The sequence below is a fragment of the Etheostoma spectabile genome, chromosome 15 (genome assembly GCF_008692095.1).
Source record: "Etheostoma spectabile isolate EspeVRDwgs_2016 chromosome 15, UIUC_Espe_1.0, whole genome shotgun sequence".
Lineage (NCBI taxonomy): Eukaryota > Metazoa > Chordata > Actinopteri > Perciformes > Percidae > Etheostoma > Etheostoma spectabile.
The window spans coordinates 22,422,807-22,434,518 of NC_045747.1; positions in this window are offsets into that span (position 1 = coordinate 22,422,807).

Here is an 11,712-nt window from a genome sequence, read left to right on the forward strand (position 1 = left end):
TTCTATATCCTATATTAGCTGATCTACAATAACACATTGACATCACTTGATGACGATTTATGTCTTGTTTTCCAAAGATGGGTTTATTCACAGGGCAGTTAGATGACATGACAGTGTAAGTGGAGTAACACAAAGATCAGATGTCATCATGTGGTCCTCTCATATAGTCCTTCAGCAGCAATAGCATGCATGTATTTCTTTGTGTGTGTTTGGTTACCATTGCTGGGAGCGATGTAAGCATGGGCACTGGTAGCAAAAGCAAAGCATGACCAGCTACTGTATTCTATAGCTTCTAGTTTGGTTCAGCTATAGTGAGGGTGTGTTGGTAGCAGGCCTGTGCTGCCATCTAGTGGTGAAAATGGCTCTACATAGTTTGTGAAGGGAAGACACACCACAATCCAACTTCAAATAAAAATTATAAGCCCTTTAAAAGACATAACTCATATCCAGTTGTAGACAAAAAGGACAACACATATTTTTTCCTTTTTCGTTGTTTTTAACTGCTATTATGTTTTTATGTAAAGCACTTTAAATTGCCTTGTGGCTGAAATGTACCAGAGCAATAACGCTGCCTTGCCTTGCCCATTACCACATTTTTAAACCCAGGACTGGAATCTACCATCAATGATTATAGGTCTGTTTTATACACAGACTAAGAGAAATCACCATCAAGTGACTAATGTTTACTAGTGTTAACGATTGTGTTCAGATTAGTAATTTTTACAATCACAGATAACACACCTACAGTTGTGTTCAGATTAATAGCAGTGTGTTTAAAAAAGTAAATAGTTTCTAAAATTATAGAATAGCTTTTAATTCCATAATATCGAGCTCTGTGGGAACACTGCACTTCAATTCCAAATCAAAACATCACCAAAATTGTCAAGTTTGTGTTCTACCTTTACAGTGAGAACAAGTATTATTAGGCTGTTCAAAATAGCAGTTGGTGCATTTTCACTGCATTAATATTAGTTGCATAACCATATTTCTGAGAGTGCTTCACATCTGTGTTGGATGGATGTTGACCAACTTCTGGCCCTGTGCACAGGTGTTCCACCCAGCACGATTGAACTAAATTCCACAATTCCTCTGCATTACTGTTTGGCTTAAAAACTGCATTTATGATGTCACCCCACAATAGGATGACCATGTTTTGATTTCAAAAAAGAGGACACTTGACTAGACACAAATTCAGACAGGCTCTCTGAGGTTAATGAACATGCTTTATGGTACAATAACTTATGTGACAATAATAGCTCTTTTTTCAAATAAATAATTTGAAATAATGTTCTAAATATGACCTCTTCTGTGTCAGCTTCAAAATCTTCAAAATTTGGTGTCCATGTGAGCTTTAAGATCTCCAGCACCTTCATTACACAGAAACACATGTGCTCGCTTTTGTGAATTTTTTTTTGCAGTTCAACTGTGAAGCTGCCTTACGCTTTGGTATTTTTTGTTTAATGCTGCTCCCTTCTGATCTGCTCCCTGTATGTGCTCCGCTGTGTCACCTGCTCCCTATATGACCCCCTTTCTGATCTGCTCCCTGTATGTGCTCCCTGTCTGATCTGCTCCCTGTATGTCTTCTTTCTGATCTGCCCCCTTATGTGTTCCGCTGTCTGATCTGTTTCCCTGTATGTGCTTCATGTCTGATCTGCTCCCTGTATGTACTCCCTGTCTGATCTGCTCCCTGTCTGATCTGCTCCTTGTATGTGTGTGTGTCAGAGCCGCCTGCAAGGCAGCGCTCTCGGAATTTCGTCATGCAACAAAGTACCATAATATTGTGTGCAAAGCGCCAGTTAATTTTAAGTACACGCTTAATGTCTAATGAAAAGTGAACCCCCCCCCCCCCCCGGACTCCCCAGACAGTACGTAAAAGGTGGACATGTCCGGGCAAAAGATGGCATTTTGGTCACCTACCCCACAGTGTTCTATGGGATTGAGGTCCGGGATTGGGCTGGCCACTCCTAACATCACTGGTTCATTGGAACCAGACTTTGCACCTTACTGGTGTGTTCTGGGTCATTGTCTTGTTGAAAACCCATTTCAAAGGATTTTCCTCTTCACCATGGGCACATGACCTCTTCAAGTATTTGATGTATTGGAACTAATTACTGTCTTCACAGTGTACTGTGGCTGATGTTCATGCATGTGGGGTCTCGACAAACTGTCTGCGCCCTAGACCCAAAAAACAATTTTACTCTCACATTCCACAAAATGTTTTACCATTTCTCTTTGGCCATCACGTGTACTTTGGCATTTCAGCTATTTATAATGTCTCTTTCAAGCAATGGACTTTGCGGGGGGTTCTAGCTGATAGCTTTGCTTCACATAGCCTTCGTCTGATCGGAACTAATTGGTAACTTTAAGTCTTCTTCGATTTTCCTGGACTGATCATTGGTTGAGCCTTTGCCTTTTGGCCATTCTTCGATCCATTCGAATGATAGTTGACCTATTTTTTCCCATGTTGTTAGGCTTTGGATGCCATTTCAAGGCATTGAAAACATTTTGGCTGGCAGCCTATAATTTTCTGCACTTCTATTTTTTCTCCCCTCTCCAATCAACTTTCTAATCAAAGTCCGCTGTTCCTCAGAGCAATGTCTGGAACGACCCATTTACCTGAGTATTTCAGTGTGAAATGCACTATAACCAGCATGCACAACATGCACGGAAATTAATTAGTTAATTAAAAACTTAATCAACCACTTGTGTTTTCCAGATTCATTTACACAGAATAAGCAGCATGCATGTCATGACTGTTGGGTCTGTCGGTTTCTATACTCTGCAACACTTACTATAAATTATTTGCCATGTGAAATACCAAAACAACTTCTATCAAAAAATTGATTTATAAGATTAGTAATGTTGGACTGCTAGAATTTGAACACACTATACCTGAGACAGACTGCATCCATTCAAACCCACAGTGCGTATCGAGCCCGTCCCCTCCACAGAAGAGGAGATATCACTCGTCTTAAGGGATTTGGGCCTGCAAGATTTGGACTTTTCATCCTTGAAGTCTCCGTCAAATGCTCAATGATCTGCAATAGATCATTGAGCAGTAAGAATCAGTCTTCTCAAGACACAAAATGACTGTGGTGAGGCGTGGATTTTGTACACAGGATACGCCTGCTGGATGACAAGCCCTTCAGACTACTATATAGTTGAGTCCCACCATGCCACTATAAAAGCTTAGGACTGCTCTAATGAAAATGTTGGGATAATTCATAATTCTCAGAGCGAGTATTCATCCCCCATCTGCAATGACTTCAGATGGTTAATGCAATAACATTAAGATGCACTGCGCTGCCTCATCAGATGGACGTCCTTGTTGCACTTGGTGGCAATGTGTTCTTTTCCACAATGGAACATCACTTCAGGCTTTTACATTGTTAGACTACCGGATGATTAGATGGTCTACGCTCCATCTGAATAGGTTGCTTTCAGCTTTTGCAGATGCTTTTCTCGAGGTCTTGCTAACCAATAACTAAAGCTCTCGCCTAAAAAGTGCCACTTTTTTCGCTAGTCTGTCAAGTTTCTGGACACATCTATGTGAAGATGGTGTTAACAGATCCAAGTAAAGTACAACTATAAATTGTGTGCAGGAGGTTGACTCTATGGAGTCCAATGGGAACAGAATCAGAATCAGAAATCTTTATTGATCCCCGAAGGGAAACTCTGTGTTACAGTTGCACAATAGTGAAATATAATTAGAATAAATATATAATGGAGTGTGGATATTTATATAGGTTAAACTCTGTGTGCTGGACTGACAAATTATAGCCTTCTAAGACCTTGAAACATAGCTGTGCATGTGTCACATTTGCCCACCCTGACTTCATTAAACCATTCCTCCTTGCAGTTGACACCTCTTTGATCACCTAGGCCTTCTTTCATAGTTCCACCTGATAAAGATTGCCAGACCCATGGCGTTTGCCAGTAAGACACTCTCACATTCCCAGCTGAACTAGCCTACACACTCGCTGGAGTTTCGCGCCTTAAATGGGCGATCTGTGACAAATTTGCCATGGCTTAAGGCAGCTGTTTTCTCAGTCTGGACAGCTATTATCCATTACCATACATATTCACTAAGCCAAGGTTAGATGCATGCGAACGAGAGATGGGGCTTCAAAGCTCCAGCTCCGTTTTGACCTTGTAACATCGAGGGAAAAAGTTGTCCACAAAACTTCCTGTGATGTTTCCCCCTCCGGGTGACAATGCCTGGAGTCAAGTTGCCCATCCGTTGCTGGTATGACCTTCTGACCCTGTGGTCCCCATGGATATACATGGACAGTGAGATAAAAATAATTACTTCCTCATGCAAATGGAATGCAAGTGATGGTGATGCTGCTGCCAACATGTTTAATGGTCTTCCAGTTGTAGCTGTAAGTGCTCTGCCCTCTGGAGTAAGTGACTGTAGCCCAAATGCTGTGTGTGAAGGTTTAAATGTCTCTGGTTCATCAGTTTACGCTGCACTGCGGCCTTCTCCCAAGTTCTTTCGCTGGAGGTGTGGCAGACCAGGAAACCCTCCCTCAGCCTCAGCAGTGGTTCATGTCCTCTCCCCTGAACATGCAACTGACACCCATCCAGGTGCTTTTGTACAGCTGTTGTAGTGTGCACACAGTCACTGCCACTTTTCACTAGGGCAGGTAGGCCAGTAACACCCCCAGCTTGCCTTTGAGATTAACACACATTGTAGATGTCTCAGTGTCAACAGTTGATTCTTTGTTTTCCTTTGTAAGGACTTGGTTTCTGAGTAGAGCTCTTGTGAACTTTTTTTTTTTTGCATTGGTACTTGCCTTAAGTATTATGGTCTTTTATGTCTTGGTTGGTACGGAGTTTGGTCACTCCCTTGTTACCTTATTCCAGAAGAAAGTCTCAGACTGACTTAAACTAAATATTGCTCTTTTCGTCACAAAACTTGTGTACCTGTTTGTGATTTTGTAAATCTCAACTTGTATGTTTTCCCTTGTTTATTGTACCCCACTTTAGCATAATTAAAGGGGGTGTATGTAACATAGTTAATGGATTCAGGTTAAGGCTGAATCTCATTTCTCTATCTTACCCCTACCCTAAGTTAACCAGATTTCTCAGACAACCGGGGACATTTTCAGCTCAGAAACGTATGTACCTCCAAAACAGGTTTTTTATTTTGTAAAACTTAAAACAGGGACCACTAGACCTAAAGCTGTTCTCTTTAGGAGCCCCTCCCCCATCCGTGTCGCTTTGTGTCAACTCTCTCTGTCAAAAATAGATGTGACAGCGCGGCTGCTAAGTGTACAACTTCAGTTCATTTTGTGGACTCGCTCTGCTGTGGGCAGTGGACGTCTGCATCTGTGTGTAGTCCTCCAATGAAGAGCAGCGTCAGACACCTCTAAACTTTGTCAGAGAACCAGAGAACAAATGGGCCTCTGTCTCCGTCAGATGGTCTGAATGAGATACACCATATCACGAGTAATGATATACCACAGTAGACTATATTACAACTCTCCAAATCTCGGACGAGGAGTTACTTTAGAATGTGCAAAAAGTTGTAACATGACAGAAATCTGATGAAACACATCTGAGCTATATGAAGTCCAGGGGTTTATAAATCATTCAAATTAATTAATGTATGATTTACATGAATAAGTGCCAAATGCACATTTTAAGAGATTTACTTCCCCAGCAAAACACCTTAGGGCCTTATTTTTTGATATTTTGTTTACATCTAATTATGTAGAAATGGTTAGAAAAAGTTATAGCAGAACATTCACTGTGTATACTCAAATTATACTGTATATCGGGAAAAAAAAACCTATGCCATTGGGTTTCCAGGCCAGCTGTAACTCATCCAGATGTTTGTGCGACACCAGGGGAGGCAGATACTGGAAACATTGGGCCACTATTGTGCTTCTCTAACCTCTGTGCATCTCTAAATGTAACTTTAAATAATTCATTAAATGTTTCATAAAATAAACAAAAGTCTTTACTTTCCCAAAAAGTAATACAGTAAGTGAGGCACAGAGGATGAGGGGCAAACATTACTGAGCCTTGGCACAAAGGTTAAAGGATTAGAATGTATCTAATCATTATGTTTCTCATTCTTTAGAATTGCATTGGTCTAGTTGATCCTCTGGTAGACCAACATTATTTATCTTTGGGTATCTTGTCCCTACGCTGAAACCCATGTGTGTGTGTGTGTGTGTGTGTGTGGGGGGGGGGGGTTAGTCAGAAGAGAATGGAGAAGAAAATTGTTTGAGGTGGACCTGTTCACCACAGACCCAATCTTCTCAGCTGTTGCTACTGACATATGCTGCACTGTCTCTTTGTGTGCTCATTTGTTTGGCACATTGTACGGATCGATTCTTATATCATAGGTATACATTTGTGTAATCAAGTGATGACTGAATAACATTAATGTAAATGCTAATGCTCTAATACCTGTTGATACTACAACAATGCAAAGGCTCTTAACCCTATAGTTTTGCCATATCATATAGACTTGATTTCTCCATTTTCTTGCCCAAAACTCTTCAGAAAGTGCATTCAATGGTATATATTTCAAAAGTGAATTCTGGGGCGGCTACCCCCGAAACCCTAGGAGAGCCCCCTATCCCCCTACATATAACAAATACTATTTTAAACCCTGAAGGTAATGATGCTGAAAGAGCCAAAATTGCTTTGAGTGGCAAATTTGGTTGGCCCCCCCAAATCTCACTCCAAGGTTTTTGGAAAGTTGGCAGCTCTGGGGACAGATCCAGCCGGACAAGTCACCAACCCGGGCACTGTCCCAGGAACCAGGACGTCTGGTCACCCTACCCTACCCCTTATCCCTTCCCCTATGTTTTGCGCGTTCATGCAGACATGTGCTGTCCCAATACTCTTTCTTGAACGAGACGTAGGGTGTATGGCCCTTGAAACCATAGACAGTAAATGAAAAATCAATTATTCTCATTAATGCAATTATCATTCTCATTAATGCAATTATCTGATCAACCAATCACATGGCAGTTGCTTCATGCATTTAGGGTGTGGTCCTGGTCAAGACATCTCCTGAACTCCAAACTGAATGTCAGGATGAGAAAGAAAGGGGATTCAGAATTTTGAGCATGGCATGGTTGTTGCGCCAAACGGGCCGGTCTGAGTATTCACAATCTGCTCAGTTACTGGGATTTTCACGCACCATTCTAGTATTTACAAGAATGGTGTGAAAAGGGAAAAACATCCAGTATGGCGGCAGTCCTGTGGGCGAAATGCCTTGTTGATTGCAGAGGCCAGAGAGAATGGGCCAACTGATTCAAGCTGATAGAAGAGCAACTTTGATTGAAATAACCACTCATTATAACCGAGGTATGCAGCAAAGCATTTGTTGAAGCCACAACACGCACAACCTTGAGGCGGATTGGCTCAACAGCAAAGACCCCACGGGTACCACTCATCTCCACTACAATAGGAAAAGAGGCTATAATTTGCAAGAGCTCACCAAAATTGGACAGTTGAAGACTGAAAAATTTGCCTGGTCTGATGATCTCGATTTCTGTTGAGACATTCAGATGGTAGAGTCCAAATTTGCCGTAAACAGAATGAAAACATGATCCATCATGCCTTGTTACCACTGTGCAGGCTGGTGGTGGTGGTGTAATGGTGTGGGGGATGTTTTCTTGGCACAGTTGAGCCCCTTTGGCCAATTGTGGGCATCGTTTAAATACCACGGCTTACCTGAGCATTGTTTCTGACCATGTCCATCCCTTTATGGTTACCATGTACCCATCCTCTGATGGCTACTTCCAGCGGATAATCACCATGTCACAAAGCTCGATCATTTCAAATTGGTTTCTTGAACATGCCAGAGACTGTGTCTCAAATCGCACACTTCTGTACTAATACTGACTTTTTGAACATAGTGCGTTCACATTGTCGAAGTGCGGTCAACGCAGTGCACTTAGGTACCGGGATGGTGCACTCAAATGGTCAGAAAGTTAAGTGTGATCAATGACACTTTCCACCCCACGGTCGCCATCTTGGCTACGTAGCGGAAGGGGCGGGGCTAACACACTTAGACGCGAGCGAACCAATGGCAATACAAATGTAACTTGAACGTGAGTCTTTTTGCTATACTTTAACATATAAGCCACTGTAGATTCATATTGGGTAATTTACAGTTGGTATGATTTTTTGTACCACGAATTATAACTTATTGGTACCTGAATTTGACTTGCTAGCAACTAACCTTAGCTAGTTAACAGTGGCAGTTTAACCAGATTGGCAAATAAGTTTATAAGCTAACGTTACATGTGTTGTGTATATTTGTTTGTTTGTTAAACTATCTTCCCACTGTAAAGATTTTAGTGTAAAGTTGTGATCTTAACAAGTTGTAATATTCCGATGTGAGCGTTAGCTCACCAAATAGCGATCATCTGATTGCCGGTAACGTTAACAGTAGCGTAATGTTAAAACGTATCCGCTGTTACTGCCTCCATCTGATTATATACTGATAATCCATCTCTTCAGGGACAAACGAGGAATAGAGGTCCGTCATTTAGGGTAACAATGGCCATCAGACCGTAAGGTCACCTGGAGAGTCTGAAGTCCCCCCTCATGTCCCTATCCCCATCAAACTAGCTACGGCCTGGGGGGAGCCTGCAGAACTACAAGAACATTTTAAAAATAAAATTATATTAAAAGTATTTAACTTTTTCATCTTTTGTATCAAGTTGCATGACTGTTGCAGCATATATGTTAGAGCATACAGAATAGAGGAATGGGATCTATTTACATGTCAGCTCTGTTACCTCTGCTTTCATTTGTATTGTCATGTATGAAAACCATTTAGAACAAAGTACAACTTAGAATAATAGATGTAATGATGTTTTGTCTATTAGGTAAGTTAAGGGTAATCTTCCACAACAGTCTTATCTATGGGCCACAAATGTCCTTATGAAACCGTGAGCATTAAAGTACAGATATATATAATGTTACTTATTTTTTAGAGCAGAAACAAGTGTATATAATAATAGTGGTCTGCAAAGAATGGGTAAATTAATGGATTGAAAAGAGTCCAGTGCCACACCGAATATTACATACAGTTGTTAGTACTGTTTTCGCTAATGGGGGGCGGGTGACATGACGGCGGCGTCACAATTGTAATCCTGCGTGACACAGAGCAATAAAATTAAAACATCACATTTATTTTGTTTAAGTATCAAAACAAAGCAGAGTTATTCGCAAAAACAATAGCAGACTGGAATGCTCTCCTTTTGGAAATTCACAATTGTAACAAAGAAGAAGGATGAAATATGATATACAGTCCTGTGCATATATACTTGCAGCCATGTTCTAATTGAAACCTTTTAAAAATTCTAATTAATAACGCTAATTAAAACGAGCAGAAGTTTTCTTATCGTGTTCATTGTGTACTCATTCATTATGCTGTGTACTGCATTATGGTAATCCTTGTACATTGTTGTTGGTTATGTACGGGACACTGATGAAATAGAGGGAGGTTACTGCCAACAGCTTCAGACTGGTCTGGAATATCGAATTGCGGAGTTAATTTGTTTGTTTGTGGTCTTGTGTGTTTTTTTTTTTTAGTTTTACACATTGAGTAGGGATGAGCAATTACAGCATTATCTGTATTTGTATCTGTTTACCACATGAATTATCTGTATCCGTATCTGTACTCGGACAAGACAATCAGACCCTGATATTGAATCTGATCACTTCCGGGTTGGCCTGGGCGGGGCATAACCGGAAGTGGGTCTGGTTGTCTTGAAATGTGCGGGCTTTAACCGGTATGTTATTTTAAGCATGCAATTGATATGGGTTGATCAGAATTGTTATATTTACTGCTGATTAGAAAACTATTTCCATGACAGCATCAGCATTGAGCTTCAGATCAGTGGTGTTTTCATGGTAGCATGTTGTCATGTGGGCGGGGGGTTGGAATATTTTTTGTGTGTATCTTAATTTGTAATATATTTATTTAAACCGCAACTTTTTTGTTTTTATAAAACACAGCAAGAAAGTTTCAGACACTCAAAAAACTGGTTTAGAGCCAGCAGGCAGTTTAAAAAAAAAAAAAACTCAGACGGCGGAGATGCAACACGAGTCGCTTCTACCAACACCATGTCTGAATAACCCCACGTTTACCAGAAGTCTCCTGGGGCCTGTTGCACGAAAGTAGAATGAAGATTCCAGGATGAGTGAAAAGCGCATTGACTTATTGTGACCTCCTCATCGCGCTTAATCGTTGCACGTTTGCCGACCAGGATGAACAGGGAAGCTATGTCAAGCCAGGTGTGATAGCTGGGATATGCACGTTCACCTTATTTAATAGACCCGTATCGATCACAGATTTACCGATGGAGAAGTAAGAAGACGCATGCCCACATGTTTCACCCAATGAGCAGCAGCTTCTAATGGAAAGTAACGAGGAGGGGAAGAATATGCAAAAAGGGAAATACGGCTCTTATCAAACGGAGAGAAAAAGCCCGACATAGCGGACCCGACTGAATGTGTGGGAGTGTAAAAATATAGCCTTTGCCTCAAAAGAGAGCAGAGGGAACTAATGTTCCTCGGGAAATGGACCAAGGACTTTAGGCTTAATTTCAAACCCTTATTCACAACGTGAGAACATGTTTTACAACCATGCATAAATCTTTATAAGATATTCCTAATTTTTTGTACAATTAATGTTCATACAGAACAATCAGAAAGGGACAACAACTAGAAAAAAAGTAAGTGACTTCAATACACGCTGTGAGCATATGTAAAACAATATTCATGTTTTTTGTGTGACCGCACCAAAATAAAAAGATTAAGAAGCATTGTGGTGTTCCCGGTGTGATGAATGATAACTACACTTTATACGTACAAAGGCCATGTTATTAGTCCGGTGATGTGAGACTTATTGAGAAGATTATGGAACCAATATAAGCTATAATAAAAAAAACATTAGGCCCACTTATTAAGGAGTAACACAAACTACCCTTTATTAGAGAAGGACAAGCAACAAGAAAATAAATCATGAATATATTGGTCTCTGACCAGTCTGCCATTATCACTACATTAATATCGTCACACTTAATCTCCGGAGCGTCCTGTAGAAACCTGAAGCTGAGACCACGGACGCTGCGCTGCTCATCTCTACTTTTACAGAGAGAGTGGACACTGACGCGACGCACAGGTCTGCCGCCGGGCAGCGGCCACCGGGCACCGGCCGCACGCCAGCCTTGACACACTACCGTCCCACCGTGAAAAGTCCCACTCCGCATCAGGGTGCCAGTGCAACCATTTCTAACATCAAACAGCTGTAGTAGGTTTAGATCAAACTCGCGACAACAAGTGACAAGTAGGCTAATGCAGTGTAATAAAAATAAAGCAGAACACATTCAGAAGACAACGCATAACGGTTAAACACGTTATACGGATCAGCGCGCAGCTGATTGAACACATGAGACTCCAGGATTAATCTTAGCCTGGCTGTTAGCCTGCTCTGGACCAGGCTAGCCGCAAAGAATAAATCTCCATGGTTACTTGGCTGGGCTTAATTCAATCTGGTTTCGTGCAACCGAGTCAAAGCTAAATTCATCCAGGATAACTTGAATATCCCGGCTTAATCCCTTATCCTAGTTTCGTGCAACAGGCCCCCGGTTGCTAGGTACTAGTTTGAACTGAAGTATAAAACAAACCTGAAGCTTAAAGAAACCCTAAATGTTAACAGAAAAGCCCGCG